Below are 21,382 nucleotides of genomic sequence, written 5' to 3' on the forward strand. Positions count from 1 at the left end.
TAAATATTCTCGTCCGAAATTATTTATCTCTTCGTGCTATCTATATTACATCATAAAGGAAACCACTTTAATTTCTAAATTTCTTTAAAAATTCGAGTTTCAATTATGAATGATTTTGAAGTAGTGTTGGAAATTGATGCATGAGTTAGTATAATATAATGACACTTGATCAACGTGATTATATTACAGTAAGTTATGCTGAGTTTCTATTGGAACGTGATGATTCACAGATCATAACATCGTCATGTGCCATGTTACACGACTCTTACATTCTATCTAACTTATAAACATATCAAGAACATATTTCTTGATAGTTCTATCTTTTCCCGTAAATTCTGGTAATTTAACCAATCAAGATCGTGCTATTATGTCCCTTTATACTTAGAACATTAAGATTATTCGAAACTCTATACCTATGAATTCTGGACCTTTACTTGTGAAAAGAAAACAAAAGCATGAAGCTCCGAAAGAGAAAGGGGGTATAAATCGTAGCAAATAAGAGAGAGTATTAACTGAGGATGACAATGATTATAGGAGACAGAAGCAGGGACATCGAAATATAAGGGAATATATAAAACCCAACAACAATGCAGAAACTACAAACCATAGATATTAATAAGAATAGCAATATAAAGACACGGTATAATTAAGAATAGTATCACCCACAGTAATAGTAAAAGTAAACAGATTTTTCTGATGGAAGATTGAAAAGAAGGATGACAGAAATGATAATTAGGAAAATATCAAGGATTAGAACGGGATTAAGCATTTTCACAATCTTTTGGATATATGAGTTAAGAAAGAAGGTATAGTGAAATGTCCAGTTCATATTGATTATAAACGTTCCAGATTAATTGATTTCGTCGCGAGGTTTTGACCTCTATATGAGACATTTTTCAAAGACTGCATTCATTTTTAAATCAACCATAACCTTTATTTTATCTATAAAGGTTTAAAAAGCATTACGTAGATTATCAAATAATGATAATCTAAAATATACCGTTTACACACGACCATTACATAATGGTTTAGAATAAGAAAATATTACATCAAAAATAAGTTTCTTGAATGCAGTTTTTACATAATATCATACAAGCATGGACTCCAAATCTTGTCCTTATTTTAGTATGCAACAGCGGAAGCTCTTAATAATCACCTGAGAATAAACATGCTTAAAACGTCAACAAAAATGTTGGTGAGTTATAGGTTTAACCTATATATTATCAAATCATAATAATAGACCACAAGATTTCATATTTCAATATACATCCCATATATAGAGATAAAAATCATTCATATGGTGAACACCTGGTAACCGACATTAACAAGATGCATATAAGAATATCCCCTATCATTCCGGGAAATCCTTCGGACATGATAAAAATGAATTCGAAGTACTAAAGCATCCGGTACTTTGGATGGGGTTCGTTAGGCCCAATAGATCTATCTTTAGGATTCGCGTTAATTAGTAGATCGGTTTACTAATTCTTAGGTTACCAAGCAAAAGGGGTATATTCAGCTTCGATCATTCACCCATATAATGTAGTTTCATTTACTTGTGTCTATTTCGTAAAACATTTATAAAACTGCATGTATTCTCATCCCAAAATATTAGATTTTAAAAGTGGGACTATAACTCACTTTCACAGATTTTTACTTCGTCAGGAAGTAAGACTTGGCCACTGGTCGATTCATGAAACTATAACAAATATGTACATATATATCAAAGTATGTTCAAAATATATTTACAACACTTTTAATACATTTTGATGTTTTAAGTTTATTAAGTCAGCTGTCCTCGTTAGTAACCTATAACTAGTTGTCCATAGTTAAATGTACAGAACTAAATTGATATATATTATCTTGAATCAATCCACGACCCAGTGTATACACGTCTCAGGCTAGATCACAAATCAAAGTATATATATTTTTAGAATCAACCTCAACCTTGTATAGCTAACTCCAACATTACTGCATATAGAGTGTCTTTGGTTGTTCCAAATAATATATATACATGGGTCGATATGATATGACAAAACATTTGTATACGTGTCTATGGTATCCCAAGATTTAATAACATATTAGAATACATGTATAATATAATATAAGTTAGCTAAGATATGATTTGTATAGAATTGTTACAATATTTCCCGCAGCTACAACAATCAAAAAAATATTCAATCTTGTTTTACCCATAACTTCTTCGTTTTACATCCGTTTTGAGTGAATCAAATTGCTATGGTTTCATATTGAACTCTATTTTATGAATCTAAACAGAAAAAGTATAGGTTTATAGTCTAAAATACAGGTTACAAGTCATTTTTATAAAGGTAGTCATTTCAGTCGAAAGAACGACGTCTAGATAACCATTTTGGAAAACATACTTCCACTTTGAGTTTAACCATGATTTTTGGATATACTTTCATGTTCATAAGAAAAATCATTTTCCCAAAATAACAACTTCTAAATCAAAGTTTATCATAGTTTTTAATTAACTAATCCAAAACAGCCCGTGGTGTTACTACGACGGCGTATATCCGGTTTTACGGTGTTTTTCGTGTTTCCAGGTTTTAAATCATTAAGCATATCATATAGATATAGAATATGTGTCTAGTTGATTTTAAAAGTCAAGTTAGAAGAATTAACTTTTGTTTGCGAACAAGTTTAGAATTAACTAAACTATGTTCTAGTGATTACAAGTTTAAACCTTCGAATAAGATAGTTTTATATATATGAATCGAATGATGTTATGAACATCATTACTACCTTAATTTTAATAGTTAAACCTACTGGAAATGAGAAAAATAGATCTAGCTTCAAAGGATCCTTGGATGGCTTGAAAGTTCTTGAAGCAGAATCATGACACGAAAATAAGTTCAAGTAAGATTTCCACTCGAAATAAGATTGTTATAGTTATAGAAATTGAATCAAAGTTTGAATATGAGTATTACCTTGTATTAGAAAGATATCTTACTGTAAATAAAAAAGATTTCTTGAGGTTGGATGATCACTTTACAAGATTAGAAGTAAGCTAGCAAACTTGGAAGTATTCTTGATTTTATGAAACTAGAACTTATAGAATTTATGAAGAACACTTAGAACTTGAAGATAGAACTTGAAGATAGAACTTGAGAGAGATCAATTAGATGAAGAAAATTGAAGAATGAAAGTGTTTGTAGGTGTTTTTGGTCGTTGGTATATGGATTAGATATAAAGGATGTGTAATTTTGTTTACATGTAAATAAGTCATGAATGATTACTAATATTTTTGTAATTTTATGAGATATTTCATGCTAGTTGCCAAATGATGGTTCCCACATGTGTTAGGTGACTCACATGGGCTGCTAAGAGCTAATCATTGGAGTGCATAAACCAATAGTACATACATCTAAAAGTTGTGTATTGTACGAGTACGAATACGGGTGCATACGAGTAGAATTGTTGATGAAACTGAACGAGGATGTAATTGTAAGCATTTTTGTTAAGTAGAAGTATTTTGATAAGTGTCTTAAAGTCTTTCAAAAGTGTATGAATACATATTAAAACACTACATGTATATACATTTTAACTGAGTCGTTAAGTCATCGTTAGTCGTTACATGTAAATGTTGATTTGAAACCTTTAAGTTAACGATCATGTTAAATGTTGTTAAACCAATGTTTATTATCTCTAATGAGATGTTAAATTATTACATTATCATGATATTATGATATATTAATATATCTTAGTATGTTATATATACAGTTAAATGTTGTTACAACGATAATCGTTACATATATGTCTCGTTTCGAAATCATTAAGTTAGTAGTCTTGTTTTTACATATGTAGTTCATTGTTAATACACTTAATGACATGTTTTCTTATCATTTATCATGATTAAACATAGTGTATCAATATCTTAATATGATTCATATGTATTTAGTAAGACGTTGTTATAACAATAATCGTTATATATATCGTTTCGAGTTTCTTAATTCAATAAACTAAATTTTATGTATATAACTCATTGTTAAAATACCTAATGAGATACTTACTTATCATAATATCATGTTAACTATATATATAATCATATATATGTCATCATATAGTTTTTACAAGTTTTAACTTTCGTGAATTACCGGTCAACTTGGGTGGTCAATTGTCTATATGAAACCTATTTCAATTAATCAAGTCTTAATAAGTTTGATTGCTTAACATGTTGGAAACACTTAATCATGTAAATAGCAATTTCATTTAATATATATAAACATGGAAAAGTTCGGGTCACTACAGTACCTACCCGTTAAATAAATTTCGTCCTGAAATTTTAAGAAGTTGGAGGTGTTGACGTATCTTCTGGATATAAGTGTGGGTATTTATTCTTCATCCGATCTTCTCGTTCCTAGGTGAACTCGGGTCCTCTACGAGCATTCCATCAAATTTTAACAATTGGTATCTTGTTTTGCTTAAGTTTTTTAACCTCACGATCCATTATTTCGACGGGTTCTTCGACGAATTGAAGTTTTTCGTTGATTTGGATTTCATCTGAGATCTTCTTTATCAAAACATTTCTTCAAATTTGAGACATGGAAAGTGTCATGTACAGCCGCGAGTTTTTGTGGTAATTCAAGTCGGTAAGCTACTGGTCCGACACGATCAATAATCTTGAATGGTCCTATATACCTTGGATTTAATTTCCCTCTTTTACCAAATCGAACAACGCCTTTCCAAGGTGCAACCTTAAGCATGACCATCTCTCCAATTTCAAATTCTATATCTTTTCTTTTAATGTCGGCGTAGCTCTTTTGTCGACTTTGGGCGGTTTTCAACCGTTGTTGAATTTGGATGATCTTCTCGGTAGTTTCTTGTATTATCTCCGGATCCGTAATCTGTCTATCACCCACTTCACTCCAACAAATCAGAGACCTGCACTTTCTACCATAAAGTGCTTCAAACGGCGCCATCTTAATGCTTGAATGGTAGCTGTTGTTGTAGGAAAATTCTGCTAACGGTAGATGTCGATCCCAACTGTTTTCGAAATCAATAACACATGCTCGTAGCATGTCTTCAAGCGTTTGTATCATCCTTTTTCTTTGCCCATCAGTTTGTGGATGATAGGCAGTACTCATGTCTAGACGAGTTCCTAATGCTTGCTGTAATGTCTGCCAGAATCTTGAAATAAATCTGCCATCCCTATCAGAGATAATAGAGATTGGTATTCCATGTCAGGAGACGACTTCCTTCAAATACAGTCGTGCTAATTTCTCTATCTTGTCATCTTCTCTTATTGACAGGAAGTGTGCTGATTTGGTGAGACGATCAACTATTACCCAAATAGTATCAAAACCACTTGCAGTCCTTGGCAATTTAGTGATGAAATCCATGGTAATATTTTCCCATTTCCATTTCGGGATTTCGAGTTGTTGAAGTAGACCTGATGGTTTCTGATGCTCCGCTTTGACCTTAGAACACGTCAAATATTCCCCTACGTATTTAGCAACATCGACTTTCATACCTGGCCACCAAAAATGTTTCTTGAGATCCTTGTACATCTTCCCCGTTCCAGGATGTATTGAGTATCTGGTTTTATGAGCTTCTCTAAGTACCATTTCTCTCATATCTCTAAATTTTGGTACCCATATTCTTTCAGCCCTATACCGGGTTCCGTCTTCCCGAATATTAAGATGCTTCTCCGATCCTTTGGGTATTTCATCCTTTAAGTTTCCCTCTTTTAAAACTCCTTGTTGCGCCTCCTTTATTTGAGTAGTAAGGTTAGTGTGAATCATTATATTCATAGATTTTACACGAATGGGTTCTCTGTCCTTTCTGCTCAAGGCGTCAGCTACCACATTTGCCTTCCCTGGGTGGTAACGAATCTCAAAGTTGTAATCATTCAGCAATTCAATCCATCTGCGCTGCCTCATGTTCAGTTGTTTCTGATTAAATATGTGTTGAAGACTTTTGTGGTCGGTATATATAATACTTTTGACCCCATATAAGTAGTGCCTCCAAGTCTTTAATGCAAAAACAACCGCGCCTAATTCCAAATCATGCGTCGTATAATTCTGCCCGTGAATCTTCAATTGTCTAGACGCATAAGCAATTACTTTCATTCGTTGTATTAATACACAACCGAGACCTTGCATTGAGGCATCACAATATATCACAAAATCATCATTCCCTTCAGGTAATGACAATATAGGTACCGTAGTTAACTTTTACTTCAATAATTGAAACACTTTTTCTTGTTCATCCTTCCATTCAAATTTCCTCCCTTTATGCGTTAATGCAGTCAAGGGTTTTGCTATTTTAGAAAAATCTTGGATGAATCTCCTGTAATAACCAGCTAGTCCTAAAAATTGACGTATGTGTTTCGGAGTTTTCGGGGTTTCCCACTTTTCAACGGTTTCAATCTTTGCTGGATCCACCTGAATACCTTCTTTGTTCACTATATGGCCTAGGAATTGAACTTCTTCCAACCAAAATGCACACTTTGAAAACTTAGCGTACAGTTTTTCTTTTCTCAGCAACTCTAGAACTTTTCTCAAATGTTCTTCGTGCTCTTGATCATTCATCGAGTAAATAAGTATATCATCGATGAAAACAATGACAAACTTGTCAAGATATGGCCCACACACTCGGTTCATGAGGTCCATGAACACAGCTGGTGCGTTAGTCAATCCAAACGGTATAACCATAAAAATTGTAATGAACGTAATGCATCCTAAAAGCAGTCTTTGGAATATCATCCTCCTTCACCCGCATTTGATGATATCCAGAACGTAAATCGATCTTCGAATAAACAGACGAGCCTTGTAGTTGATCAAATAAGTCGTTGATTCTCGGTAGTGGGTAGCGGTTCTTGATGGTAAGTTTGTTCAACTCTCGGTAGTCGATACACAACCTAAATGTACCATCCTTCTTCTTGACAAACAAAACAGGAGCTCCCCACGGTGATGTGCTTGGTCGAATGAAATCACGCTCTAAAAGTTCCTGTAACTGACTTTGTAATTCTTTCATTTCGCTGGGTGCGAGTCTGTATGGAGCACGAGCTATTGGTGTAGCTCCTGGTACAAGGTCTATTTGAAATTCAACGGATCGATGTGGGGGTAATCCCGATCATTCTTTCGAAAATACATCGGGAAATTCTTTTGCGAAGGGAACATCATTGATGTTCTTTTCTTCAGGTTTAACTTCCTTGATGTGTGCTAGAATGACGTAACAACCTTTTCTTATTAGTTTTTACGCCTTGAAACTACTAATAATATTTAATTTTGCGTTGTTCTTTTCTCCGTACACCAACCTCTGCTGTTACCTTCTTCAACCAGTCCATGCCAATTATTACATCAAAACTCCCTAACTCGACTGGTATTAAATCAATCTTAAACATTTCATCACCCAGTTTAATTTCTCTATCCCGACATATATTATCTGCTGAAATTAATTTACCATTTGCTAATTCGATTAAAATTTTTTTATCCAAAGGCGTCAATGGGCAACTTAATTTAGCACAAAATTCTCTACTCATATAGCTTCTATCCGCACCCGAATCAAATAAAACATAAGCAGATTTATCTTCAATAAGAAATGTACCAGTAACAAGCTCCGGGTCTTCCTGTGCTTCTGCCGCATTAATATTGAAAACTCTTCCACTTCCCTGCCCATTAGTATTCCCCTGATTCGGGCAATTTCTAATAATGTGGCCCGGTTTTCCACATTTATAACAAACAGCGTTGGTATTACTTGCTCTGACACTATTCGTTTCGGCATTACTTGTTCCGACATTATTTGTTCCTTTAGTTATGTTAAACTTTGGTCCGTAGACCTCACACTTTGTCGCGCTATGACCATTTGTTTTACACCTGTTGCAAAATGTCGTGCAAAACCTCTGATGATTTTCTTCACACCTATGACATGGCTGTTTTTGGTTTTTGTTGCCGTTGTTGTTATTGAGGTTGTTGTTGGAGTTGTTATTGTTGTTGAAACGGTTGTTGTAGTTGTTGTTGTTGTTGGGATGTTTGTGGTAGTTATTGTTAAGATTGCGGTTATTGTTGCGATTGTTGTTGCAGTTGTTGGGATAGTTGTTGCGATTGTGGTTGTAATTGTTGTTGTTGTTGTTGTACTGGTGACTCTTGTCACCATTTTCCTCCCACTTCCTCTTGAGTTGTTTCGTGTTGGCTTCTTCGGCCGCCTGCTCTTTAATTCTTCCATCAATTTGATTTATGAGTTTATGAGCCACTCGACTTGCGTTCTGTATCGAAGCGGGCTCGTGTGAACTAACATCTTCTTGAATCCTTACTGGTAACCCTTTTATAAATGTGTCGATCTTCCCTTCTTCATCTTCGAATGCTCCCGGACATAATAGGCACAACTCTGTGAATCTTCGTTCATATGTGGTAACGTAGAACCCTTGTGTTCGTAACTCTCTAAGTTCTGCCTTGAGTTTATTGACTTCGTTTATAGGACGGTACTACTCGTTCATCAATTGCTTGAATGCCGACCACGGTAGTGTTTAAGCAGCATTTTTTCCTACCTGTTCAAGATAGGTGTTCCACCACGTTAACGCAGTACCTGTGAAGGTATGCGTAACGTACTTAACTTTATCCTCTTCAGTACACTTACTTATGGCAAACACAGATTCAACTTTTTCGGTCCACCGTTTCAATCCAATTGGTCCTTCGGTTCCATCAAATTCCAAAGGTTTGCAGGCAGTGAATTCTTTGTAGGAGCATCCTACACGATTTCTTGCACCGTTAACTGCATTGCTAGATTCAGAGTTATTGTTGGTATGTAGCGCAGCCTGTACTGCGGCTATGTTTGCAGCAAGAAAGGTACGAAATTCCTCTTCGCTCATATTCATGGTGTGTCGAGTAGTCCGTGCCATTTCCTTCAAAATAACCAACTGAATCGAGTTAATCATACAGAATATTAAGAGTAGTCAATAGTATTTCGTAGCATAATATGAACGCATTTATAAAAGCTTTTTCTTCATATTAGCGTTTTATAAGTTTAAATTCGGGTACTACCTACCCGTTAAGTTCATACTTAGTAGCTAATATACAATTCAACTACTACAATTCCATATGAAAAACTGATTATAATAATATATCACATACAAATATTCTTCAAACTTAGAACTTCGCTATATTACATATAATATGAAATATAGTACACTTTGATACATGACAGTTTTTGAAGATAAACCTAGTTAATACGCAAGTTGTTCAGCAAAGGAAATAAAGACACGTAGTTCACAAGTCCAGAAACAAGTCATGCATTCTGGTTTTACTAAGACGACTTCCCATCCTTGGTCTTGTGGAAAATAACCGTTATGACCATTGGCTAGGCAGCATGTTGTAATGTCGTCAAAAGGACGAGGGTTTCATAATGTCCAACAGCCCTGTAATAATCTAAAAATCTTGTTTCTCACCCCAACTACTGAATCCGTCACTTGTGGGAAGGTTTTATTTAAAAGTTGCAATACGGTGTTCTTTTTCTCACTTTGGTAAGAAGCGAACATCACTAACCCATAAGCATAACATGCTTCTTTATGTTGCATGTTAGAAGCTCTTTCTAATTCACGAAATTCTATGTTGGGATATGTTGAGTCAAAATAGGTTCTTAAGCCGTAGCGTAAAATTGCATTTGGGTTCCCCGCATTTAACGCTTTAAAGAAAACACGGCGTAACTTACGGTCTCCCCAATGTGATATACCCCACCTATCAAAGGAAAGCCTTTTATAAACTAAGGCATTTCTAGAAAGTCTTTCAAATGTTTGACAAGTTAATTTTGCCATAATTAATTGTGCTGATGAATTTTGACCGACTCTAGACAAGATTTCCTCAATCATATCCTCTGGTAGATCTTCTAAAATATTCGGTTGTCTACCCTTAACGTCCATTTTGTTTTTATAATGTAAAATAGACAAAGATTAGATTCGTAAAAGATAATTAACAAACAATACAAGCAATTTTTACATAGAACATAAAAGTACAAGCACACTACAATACATATAATATACAACATGATTACAACCCTCTAATCTGAATCACTGGTTTCTTCTTCTTCGGACTTGGTTCTTTTTCCTAATTTTCTAGGAATATATGGTGTTCCTCTAATACGAGCAGTCGTTTTCCACAATGGTTTAGAAAAACCTGGTGGTTTAGAGGTTCCCTGGTCATTGTTACATTTTAGGAAATACGGATGTTGCCGATACATATAAAGTTCATCGGGGTTGGAATCGGGTTTCTCTATTTTTATACCTTTTCCCTAATTATTTTCTTTCGCTTTATTAAATTGGGTCGAGGTAATTTCTATAACATCATCATAATCCTCATCGGGATCCGATTCATCGGAAAATTAGTAATCTTCCCAATATTTTGCTTCCTCGGCGGAAACACCATTGACCATTATTAACTTTGGTCCGTTGGTTGAGGATTTTCTTTTATTTAATCGATTTACTATAGGTATCAATATTTCTTCCTCCGGAACCTCTTCTTCTTCCGGTTCCTCCTCTCTGGTTCCTCCTCTTCTGGTTCCTCTTCTTCCGGTTCCTCTTCTTTCGGTTCCTCTTCGGGAATTTGTGAATCTTCCCAAAGTATATTCGACTCTTCATTATTATTAGGTGAGTCGATGGAATTTATACTAGTGGTAGACATCTATCATACAATATCAAACACATTAAGAGTTTAATATATCACATAATATTTACATGTTAATAACATATAGTTTCCAACAAAAGTGTTAAGCAATCGTTTTTAAAGAAAACACGGTCGAAGTCCAGACTCACTAATGTATCCTAACAAACTCGATAATACACACTAATGCAAATTTCTGGTTCTCTAAGACCAACGCTCGAATACTAACTGAAATGTCCCATTCATAATGATTATAAACTTTCCATATTAATTGATTTCGTCGCGAGGTTTTGACCTCTATATGAGATGTTTTTCAAAGACTGCATTCATTTTTAAAACAACCATAACCTTTATTTTATCTATAAAGGTTTAAAAAGCATTACGTAGATTATCAAGTAATGATAATCTAAAATATACCGTTTACACACGACCATTACATAATGGTTTACAATAAGAATATATTACATCAAAAATAAGTTTCTTGAATGCAGTTTTTACATAATATCATACAAGCATGGACTCCAAATCTTGTCCTTATTTTAGTATGCAACAGCGAAAGCTCTTAATAATCACCTGATAATAAACATGCTTAAAACGTCAACAAAAATGTTGGTGAGTTATAGGTTTAACCTATATATTATCAAATCATAATAATAGACCACGAGATTTCATATTTCAATATACATCCCATACATAGAGATAAAAATCATTCATATGGTTAACATCTGGTAACCGACATTAACAAGATGCATTTAAGAATATCCCCTATCATTCCGGGAAATCCTTCGGACATGATAAAAACGAATTCGAAGTACTAAAGCATCCGGTACTTTGGATGGGGTTCGTTAGGCCCAATAGATCTATCTTTAGGATTCGCGTCAATTAGTAGATCGGTTTACTAATTCTTAGGTTACCAAGCAAAAGGGGCATATTTGGCTTCGATCATTCACCCATATAATGTAGTTTCATTTACTTGTGTCTATTTCGTAAAACATTTATAAAACTGCATGTATTCTCATCCCAAAATATTAGATTTTAAAAGTGGGACTATAACTCACTTTCACAGATTTTTACTTCGTCAGGAAGTAAGACTTGGCCACTGGTCGATTCACGAACCTATAACAAATATGTACATATATATCAAAGTATGTTAAAAATATATTTACAACACTTTTAATACATTTTGATGTTTTAAGTTTATTAAGTCAGCTGTCCTCGTAAGTAACCTACAACTAGTTGTCCATAGTTAAATGTACAGAACTAAATTGATATATATTATCTTGAATCAATCCACGACCCAGTGTATACACATCTCAGGCTAGATTAAAACTCAAAGTATATATATTTTTGGAATCAACCTCAGCCCTGTATAGCTAACTCCAACATTACTGCATATAGAGTTTCTATGGTTGTTCCAAATAATATATATACATGGGTCGATATGATATGTCAAAACATTTGCATACGTGTCTATGGTATCCCAAGATTTCATAATATATTAGAATACATGTATAATACAATATAAGTTAGCTAGGATATGATTTGTATAGAATTGTTACAATATTTCCCGTAGCTACAACAATCAAAAAAATATTCAATCTTGTTTTACCCATAACTTCTTCGTTTTAAATATGTTTTGAGTGAATCAAATTGCTATGGTTTCATATTGAACTCTATTTTATGAATCTAAACAGAAAAAGTATAGGTTTATAGTCGAAAATACAGGTTACAAGTCATTTTTGTAAAGGTAGTCATTTCAGTCGAAAGAACGACGTCTAGATGACCATTTTGGAAAACATACTTCCACTTTGTGTTTAACCATGATTTTTGGATATAGTTTCATGTTCATAAGAAAAATCATTTTCCCAGAATAACAACTTTTAAATCAAATTTTATCATAGTTTTTAATTAACTAACCCAAAACAGCCCGTGGTGTTACTACGACGGCGTATATCCGGTTTTACGGTATTTTTCGTGTTTCCAGGTTTTAAATCATTAAGTTAGCATATCATATAGATATAAAACATGTGTCTAGTTGATTTTAAAAGTCAAGTTAGAAGGATTTACTTTTGTTTGCGAACAAGTTTAGAATTAACTAAACTATGTTCTAGTGATTACAAGTTTAAACCTTCGAATAAGATAGTTTTATATATATGAATCGAATGATCTTATGAACATCATTACTACCTTAATTTTAGGAGGTAAACCTACTAAAAATGAGAAAAATATATCTAGCTTCAAAGGATCCTTGGATGGCTTGAAAGTTCTTGAAGCAGAATCATGACACGAAAACAAGTTCAAGTAAGATTTCCACTCGAAATAAGATTGTTATAGTTATAGAAATTGAATCAAAGTTTTAATATGAGTATTATCTTGTATTAGAAAGATATCTTACTATAAATAAGAAAGATTTCTTGAGGTTAGATGATCACTTTACAAGATTAGAAGTAAGCTAGCAAACTTGGAAGTATTCTTGAATTTATGAACCTAGAACTTATAGAATTTATGAAGAACACTTAGAACTTGAAGAGAGAACATGAGAGAGATCAATTAGATGAAGAAAATTGAAGAATTAAAGTGTTTGTAGGTGTTTTTGGTCGTTGGTATATGGATTAGATATAAAGGATGTGTAATTTTGTTTACATGTAAATAAGTCATGAATGATTACTAATATTTTTGTAATTTTATGAGATATTTTATGCTAGTTGCCAAATGATGGTTCCCACATGTGTTAGGTGACTCAAATGGGCTGCTAAGATCTGATCATTGGAGTGTATATACCAATAGTACATACATCTAAAAGCTATGTATTGTACGAGTACGAATACGGGTGCATACGAGTAGAATTGTTGATGAAACTGAACGAGGATGTAATTGTAAGCATTTTTGTTAAGTAGAAGTATTTTGATAAGTGTCTTGAAGTCTTTCGAAATTGTATGAATACATATTAAAACACTACATGTATATACATTTTAACTGAGTCGTTAAGTCATCGTTAGTCGTTACATGTAAATGTTGATTTGAAACCTTTAAGTTAACGATCATGTTAAATGTTGTTAACCCAATGTTTATTATCTCTAATGAGATGTTAAATTATTACATTATCATGATATTATGATATATTAATATATCTTAGTATGATATATATATACAGTTAAATGTTGTTACAACGATAATCGTTACATATATGTCTCATTTCGAAATCATTAAGTTAGTAGTCTTGTTTTTACATATGTAGTTCATTGTTAATACACTTAATGACATGTTTACTTATCATTTATCATGATTAAACATAGTGTATCAATATCTTAATATGATTCATATGTATTTAGTAAGACGTTGTTATAACGATAATCGTTATATATATCGTTTCGAGTTTCTTAATTCAATAAACTAAATTCTATGTATATAACTCATTGTTAAAATACCTAATGAGATACTTACTTATCATAATATCATGTTAACTATATATATAATCATATATATGTCATCATATAGTTTTTACAAGTTTTAACGTTCGTGAATCACCGGTCAACTTGGGTGGTCAATTGTCTATATGAAACCTATTTCAATTAATCAAGTCTTAACAAGTTTGATTGCTTAACATGTTGGAAACACTTAATCATGTAAATAGAAATTTCATTTAATATATATAAACATGGAAAAGTTCGGGTCACTACATATAGAAGTGGTGAAAGCTAATGGAAAGGAAAAGGTAAATTTATAATGGAAATATCAGACGTAGTAATCGGAACAGATCATTGTATTTACTTAAAGAGATCCTAATTTCCTTAAATATTGAAGAATCAGATCTCATAGATTTCCAAGATTTTCTTTTGAATCCCTTAAATCCCGGAAATCAATCTTATCTACGTCAAAAGATATGACGAATCTACATTCATTCATTTCACTCTTTTGTGATAGCTTCATTCGTATTCTACGAATAATTGAATTGTTTTATCTATATTACTCGATGATGATAAAACTCTATTCATCAACTCACATTCGTCATGAAAATATTTTTTATTGTTAGCCATGACTACCACACTCAAATTTCGGGACGAAATTTCTTTAACGGGTAGGTACTGTGATGACCCGGGAATTTCCGATCAAATTTAAACCTAAACTTAATATGATTACGACACGATAAGCGAAGTTTGTAATGTTGAAGTCTCATAAACTTTAAACTGTGTTCATACATACATTTGACCTTTGAACTATTTATATGGATTCTGTGAACCTTTGACTATTTCTGACGATTCACGAACGATTGTTTATGAATAAATAAATAAATAAATAAGTAAATATATATATAAAGTTAATATATTATATGTAATTACAAGACAAAGTATAAATGTTATATTAGAATCATTATTTTCATTAATGTTAATATCTGTATTATTGATATTATTAATATAAATGAAGTTGGATATGAAAAATTTTATTATTATTATTATCATTAACAATTGATAATGCTAAAAACGAACATATATTTCATAGCATTATCCCTCAAGAAAGACAAGCTTTTAGTTGCAATTGTTCTATTTACAAGTGATATTCGTTTAAATAATAAAAGGTGAAGACAAAAGACAGATTCGACGAATTGAAGACGCAAACGACCAAAAAGCTCAAAAGTACAAAAGACAATCAAAGAGGTTCCAATTATTGATAAGAAACGTCTCGAAATTACAAGAGTACAAGATTCAAAACGCAAAGTACAAAATATAAAATTGTACGCAAGGACGTTCGAAAATCCGGAACCGGGACCAGAGTCAACTCTCAACGCTCGACGCAACGGACTAAAAATTACAAGTCAACTATGCACATAAATATAATATAATATTTAAATAATTCTTATAATTATTTAATATATTATATTTATTTATAAAACCGTCGGTAAACAAAGAGCCAAACTCGTGTGAGCTGTAAAAGCAAACTCCGCGACTCGCGGAGTTTGAAGGCCAAAAGGGCCGCGAGTCGCGGAGCCCCAAGTTTTGAAACTCCCTATAAAAGCAACCGAATTCTGAGCATTTTTAATCATCATATATCCATCTCTCTATCTATATCGTATATATTTATATTTATATTTATATTTTAATTTTAATTTTAATCCTAATAATAAGGGTATGTTAGCGAATGTTGTAAGGGTGTAAGTCGAAATTCTGTCCGTGTAACGCTACGCTATTTTTAATCATTGTAAGTTATGTTCAACCTTTTTAATTTAATGTCTCGTAGCTAAGTTATTATTATGCTTATTTAATCCGAAGTAATCATGATGTTGGGCTAATTACTAAAATTAGGTAATTGGGCTTTATACCATAATTGGGGTTTGGATAAAAGAATGACACTTGTGGAAATTAGACTATGGGCTATTAATGGGTTTTATATTTGTTTAACTAAATGATAGTTTGTTAATGTTAATATAAAGATTTACAATTGGGCGTCCCTATAAATTACCATATACACTCAATCGGACACGATGGGCGGGGTATTTATATGTACGAATAATCGTTCATTTAACCGGACACGGGAATGGATTAATAGCCACTAGAATAATTAAAACAGGGGTGAAATTATGTACAAGGACACTTGGTATAATTGATAACAAAATATTAAAACCTTGGGTTACACTCAGTCGACATCCTGGTGTAATTATTAAACAAAGTATTAAAATCTTGTTACAGTTTAAGTCCCCAATTAGTTGGAATATTTAACTTCGGGTATAAGGATAATTTGACGAGGATACTCGCACTTTATATTTATGACTGATGGACTGTTATGGACAAAAACCATACGGACATATTAAATAATCTAGGACAAAGGACAATTAACCTATGGGCATAAAACTAAAATCAACACGTCAAACATCATGATTACGGAAGTTTAAATAAGCATAATTCTTTTATTTCATATTTAATTTCCTTTATTTTATATTTAATTGCACTTCTAATTATCGCATTTTTTATTATTTTATTTAATTGCACTTTTAATTATCATACTTTTTAATTATCGCAAGTTTATTTTATCGCACTTTTATTATTCACAATTTCATTATCGTTATTTACTTTACGCTTCGTTTAAAATTTAAAATCGACAAACCGGTCATTAAACGGTAAAAACCCCCCTTTATAATAATAATATTACTTATATATATATTTGTATTTTTATAAAAGTAAACTAATATAGCGTTAAGATTTGTTTAAAGATTTCCCTGTGGAACGAACCGGACTTACTAAAAACTACACTACTGTACGATTAGGTACACTGCCTATAAGTGTTGTAGCAAGGTTTAAGTATATCCATTCAATAAATAAATAAATATCTTGTGTAAAATTGTATCGTATTTAATAGTATTTTCTTGTAAAATTAATAAGTATTTTATATACACCTCGCGAAACATCAAGTTATTTTTGGCGCCGCTGCCGGGGACTCTCTTAAAAGCCGGAAGCGCAACGCTAATAGAAAAAAAAAAGATTTTTAGTTTACTTTTATTAAAATTCGTTTTTATAAAAATACGTTTTAAATATTCGAAAATATAAAAAGAAAAACAAAAATATAAATATTTTTAAGAGTTTGATAAATATTTAAGTTTTATAAAGTTTCTTTAGTTTGTAAAAATATAAGTTTTATTTAATTTATTTTATAAATATATTTTATAAATATAAAAACCGAAAAAAATATATATATATATATATAAATCTAGTTTTACGATTTTTATTTATAAAATTATAAAGCAATTCTATTTTTATTTTAGTTTTTAAATATAAGTTTTTATTATATATAAGTTTTAGATTATAAAACAGAAAATAAAAAAAAAACGCGTAAAATTTAAACTGTTCCAGGGTTGAAATTTGGAACCCCGCGACTCGCGGGGTTTGCTGTTTGAAATACCGCGACTCGCGGAGATTTTTCTGACACGCCTGCCAGAAACCCTAACTGCAATTAATACGGATTAATAATTATTATTATTAATTAATTAAGATTTAGGTTTTAATTAAATTAATATTTAATTTTAATCATTTAGTTATATTAAGTTTTAATTAGTTTTATTTATATATTTAAATTAATACTTTTATAAAATAATATAAAAATAATATTTTTATAAAAATTGTACTTTTTACAACTTTTTGTATATTTTTATATTTTGTCCCTTTTTAATCGTTTTAGCGTAATATTTGTATTTTTTGCTCATATTTAGTTTTAAACTTAATTTTTGCCATAGTTATTTTTACTTCTAGATTTTTAGGCTTTGCCGTAGAATTCCTTAAGTGCTTTTTTTAGACTAAGATTTAGATGCTTTAGAATTTTGCAACGCCTTTTTAAGTTTTAGTTTCTTTTTAAGTTATTTCCATTTGAGATTTAGTTTTTCATGTAAGCTTTAATATTTTTAGACGACTTTTACCTATGTATCAATTATCATTCCAATTAGTAATCTCAATTTGCGATTATAATTTTAAGTTAGTTGTAGTAATAAGGTTAGGTTAGTCAGGTGTTTTTAAGTTTTATAAGTTTCTTTTATTTTTCCGTCACCTTTTATTTTTCAACCATTTTTCTTTTTCGACCTTTTTCGACGAACTCTTTTTCTTTCTTATTTCTCGCTATTCTAGTTTTAGGACATAGATTTTTATTCTACTTCTTATCTAAATTTCTTAAAATTACGAAAATTTATTTTAAGTGGTTAAATTAATAGACATCAAAATTTTCTGGTTCGTAGTAATAGTTGGATTTGTACGTGGACCGGGTTATTGGAGCCAAACAGTCCTCAATTATATTGAGACCAAACGAATCCTGCCCCTCTGCTGCATCTTTTGGCTATTCGAAACGTGGGCAAAATCAGAAAAGTCTATTGATTGGATAACTTATTATAATTTTTCTTTCCTTTTAAAAACTAATAGGATATTCAGTGAATGCACCGAGCAAGACGTTCACCACCTTTTGTACGTTCGCCACCTGTAACTAGATCAAGACATTTAGCAAATATTACTGCCGTTGATTTTTCTTTAGAATCGTCATCCAGTCGACCAAGTACTTCAGTTCAAATTTCCGATAATCCATTTTTTGAACCCGACCTCACAATTGAGAATCCGGAGAATATTCAGGAACGATTCGTAGATCCTGAACCACTAAACTTTCCTCCGGAACCACCAATCATACAAACAGAGATTGTTGAGGAACGAACCATTAAATCAGAATCCTCTAGTGATTCCGATTCAACAAATTCAATTATGGAGAATCTGGAACCTTTAAGTATGGAAGACCGAATGAGAGCTAAGCGCACTAGCCAAGGTCACGCAATTACTCATCCAGACATTAATGCGCCAGATTATGAAATCAAAGGACAAATTCTACACATGGTGACTAATCAATGCCAATTTAGTGGTGCGCCGAAGGAAGATCCAAATGAACATCTACGTACCTTTAATAGGATCTGCACACTATTTAAAATCCGAGAAGTGGAGGATGAACAGATATATCTCATGTTATTTCCATGGACTTTAAAGGGAGAAGCCAAAGATTGGTTGGAATCGTTACCTGAAGGGCGATCGATACATGGGACGTTTTAGTTGAAAATTTTCTTAAACAATTCTTTCCGGCATCTAAAGCCGTAAGACTTCAAGCAGAAATTGTTACGTTCACACAGAAACCGAATGAAACTCTATATGAGGCGTGGACTAGATATGGAAAGTTATTAAGAGGATGTCCGCAACATGGTTTAGACACCTGTCAAATAGTACAAATATTCTACCAAGGATGCGACATCATTACAAGGAAAGACATAGATATAGCAGCTGGTGGTTCTATTATGAAGAAAACCGAAACTGATGCTTACAAAATTATTGATAACACTGCTTCCAACTCACATGAGTGGCACCAAGAAAAAGATATCGTTAGATCATCTAAAGCAGCTAGAGCCGATTCTAGCCATGACTTAGATTCCATTTCCGCAAAGATAGATGCTGTGGAGAGACGAATGGAAAAGATGACTAAAGATATTCACTCAATACGAATTAGTTGTGAGCAGTGTGGAGGACCACATTTGACAAAAGATTGTCTCAGTATTGAATTAACAATGGAACAAAGAGAGAATATTTCATACATAAACCAAAGGCCTGGAAATAATTATCAGAATAATTATCAACCGCCAAGACCAATTTACAATCAAAACCAGAGTTATAACAGAAATATTCCATACAACAACCAACAAGGTCCTAGCAATCAACAAGTATCCAATAATACTTACAATCAGCAAAGACCTAATTTTCAAAACAAACCACCACAACAAACCGATGATAAAAAGCCGAATTTAGAAGATATGATGACGAAACTAGTTGAAACTCAAACGCAGTTTTTCACATCTCAAAAACAAACCAATGAACAAAATGCTCAAGCATTTAGAAATCAACAAGCTTCTATTCAAAATCTGGAACAAGAAGTAAGTAACCTAGCAAGGTTAATAGGTGAAAGAAAACTGGGAAGTCTACCTAGTGATACAAATGCTAACCCACGGAATGAAACAGCTAAAGCCATTACCACAAGAAGTGGTACAACACTTAAACCACCTGAAATACCTGTAACTTCTGATGAAACTATTCCTACTCCACAAGAACCACAACCTGATCAAGATAAGGAAAAAGAACCGGTAGTTGAAAAGGTTAATGAAGATAACACAGTTAAGGCTAAACCTTATGTTAAACCATACCAACCACCACTTCCTTACCCGAGTAAAATGAAGAAAGAGAAACTTGAAGCCGAGCAATCCAAATTCTTGGATATGTTTAAACAGATAAATGTAAATCTTCCTTTCATTGATGTGATTTCAGGAATGCCTAGATATGCTAAATTCTTGAAAGATCTAATCTCAAATAGAAAGAAAATGGAAGAACTCTCGGCTGTTACTATGAATGCTAATTGTTCAGCAGTACTGTTGAATAAGATACCAGAAAAACTATCTGATCCAGGAAGTTTCACAATTCCATGTTTTCTGGGTAGTCTTAGTTCAATAGAAGCATTGGCAGACTTAGGTGCTAGTATAAATCTAATGCCATATTCATTATACGCTAAACTAGACCTTGAAGAATTGAAACCAACCAGAATAAGCATACAACTAGCCGATAGATCAATAAAATATCCTAGAGGGATAATGGAGAACATGCTAGTTAAAGTTGGTACTTTAGTATTTCCAGTAGATTTTGTTGTTTTGGACATGGAAGAAGATTCTCAAGTTCCTCTCATATTAGGAAGACCATTCTTAAACACGGCTAAAGCAATGATAGACGTGTTCGGTAAGAAATTGACCCTAAGTATAGAGGATGAGAGTGTTACCTTTTCAGTTGATAGAGCAATGCAACAACCACAATCTGCAGATGATACATGTTATTATATTCAAACTATAGATGCAGATACAGAATTATTAGAAGAATTTCCAGAATTACAAGGAATAGGAGAATGTTCTTTAGGAGAAGGTAATGAACCAATGGATGAGGCTGAAATGTTAGCTACACTTATAGCTAATGGATATGAACCAACAACAGAAGAAATTCAAATGCTAAAAGAAGAAGACAGATATCGATATAAATCATCGATAGAAGAACCTCCGAAATTAGAGTTAAAGCCACTTTCAAACCATTTGGAATACGCTTATTTACATGGTGAATCTGAATTACCTGTAATAATATCGTCTTCTCTTACTGAAAATGAGAAATCACAACTCATTTCTGTGTTGAAAGCTCATAAACCAGCCATTGCATGGAAGATTCATGATATTA

Source organism: Rutidosis leptorrhynchoides, chromosome 5 (assembly GCF_046630445.1).
Source record: "Rutidosis leptorrhynchoides isolate AG116_Rl617_1_P2 chromosome 5, CSIRO_AGI_Rlap_v1, whole genome shotgun sequence".
In the NCBI taxonomy this organism is placed as follows: Eukaryota; Viridiplantae; Streptophyta; class Magnoliopsida; order Asterales; family Asteraceae; genus Rutidosis; species Rutidosis leptorrhynchoides.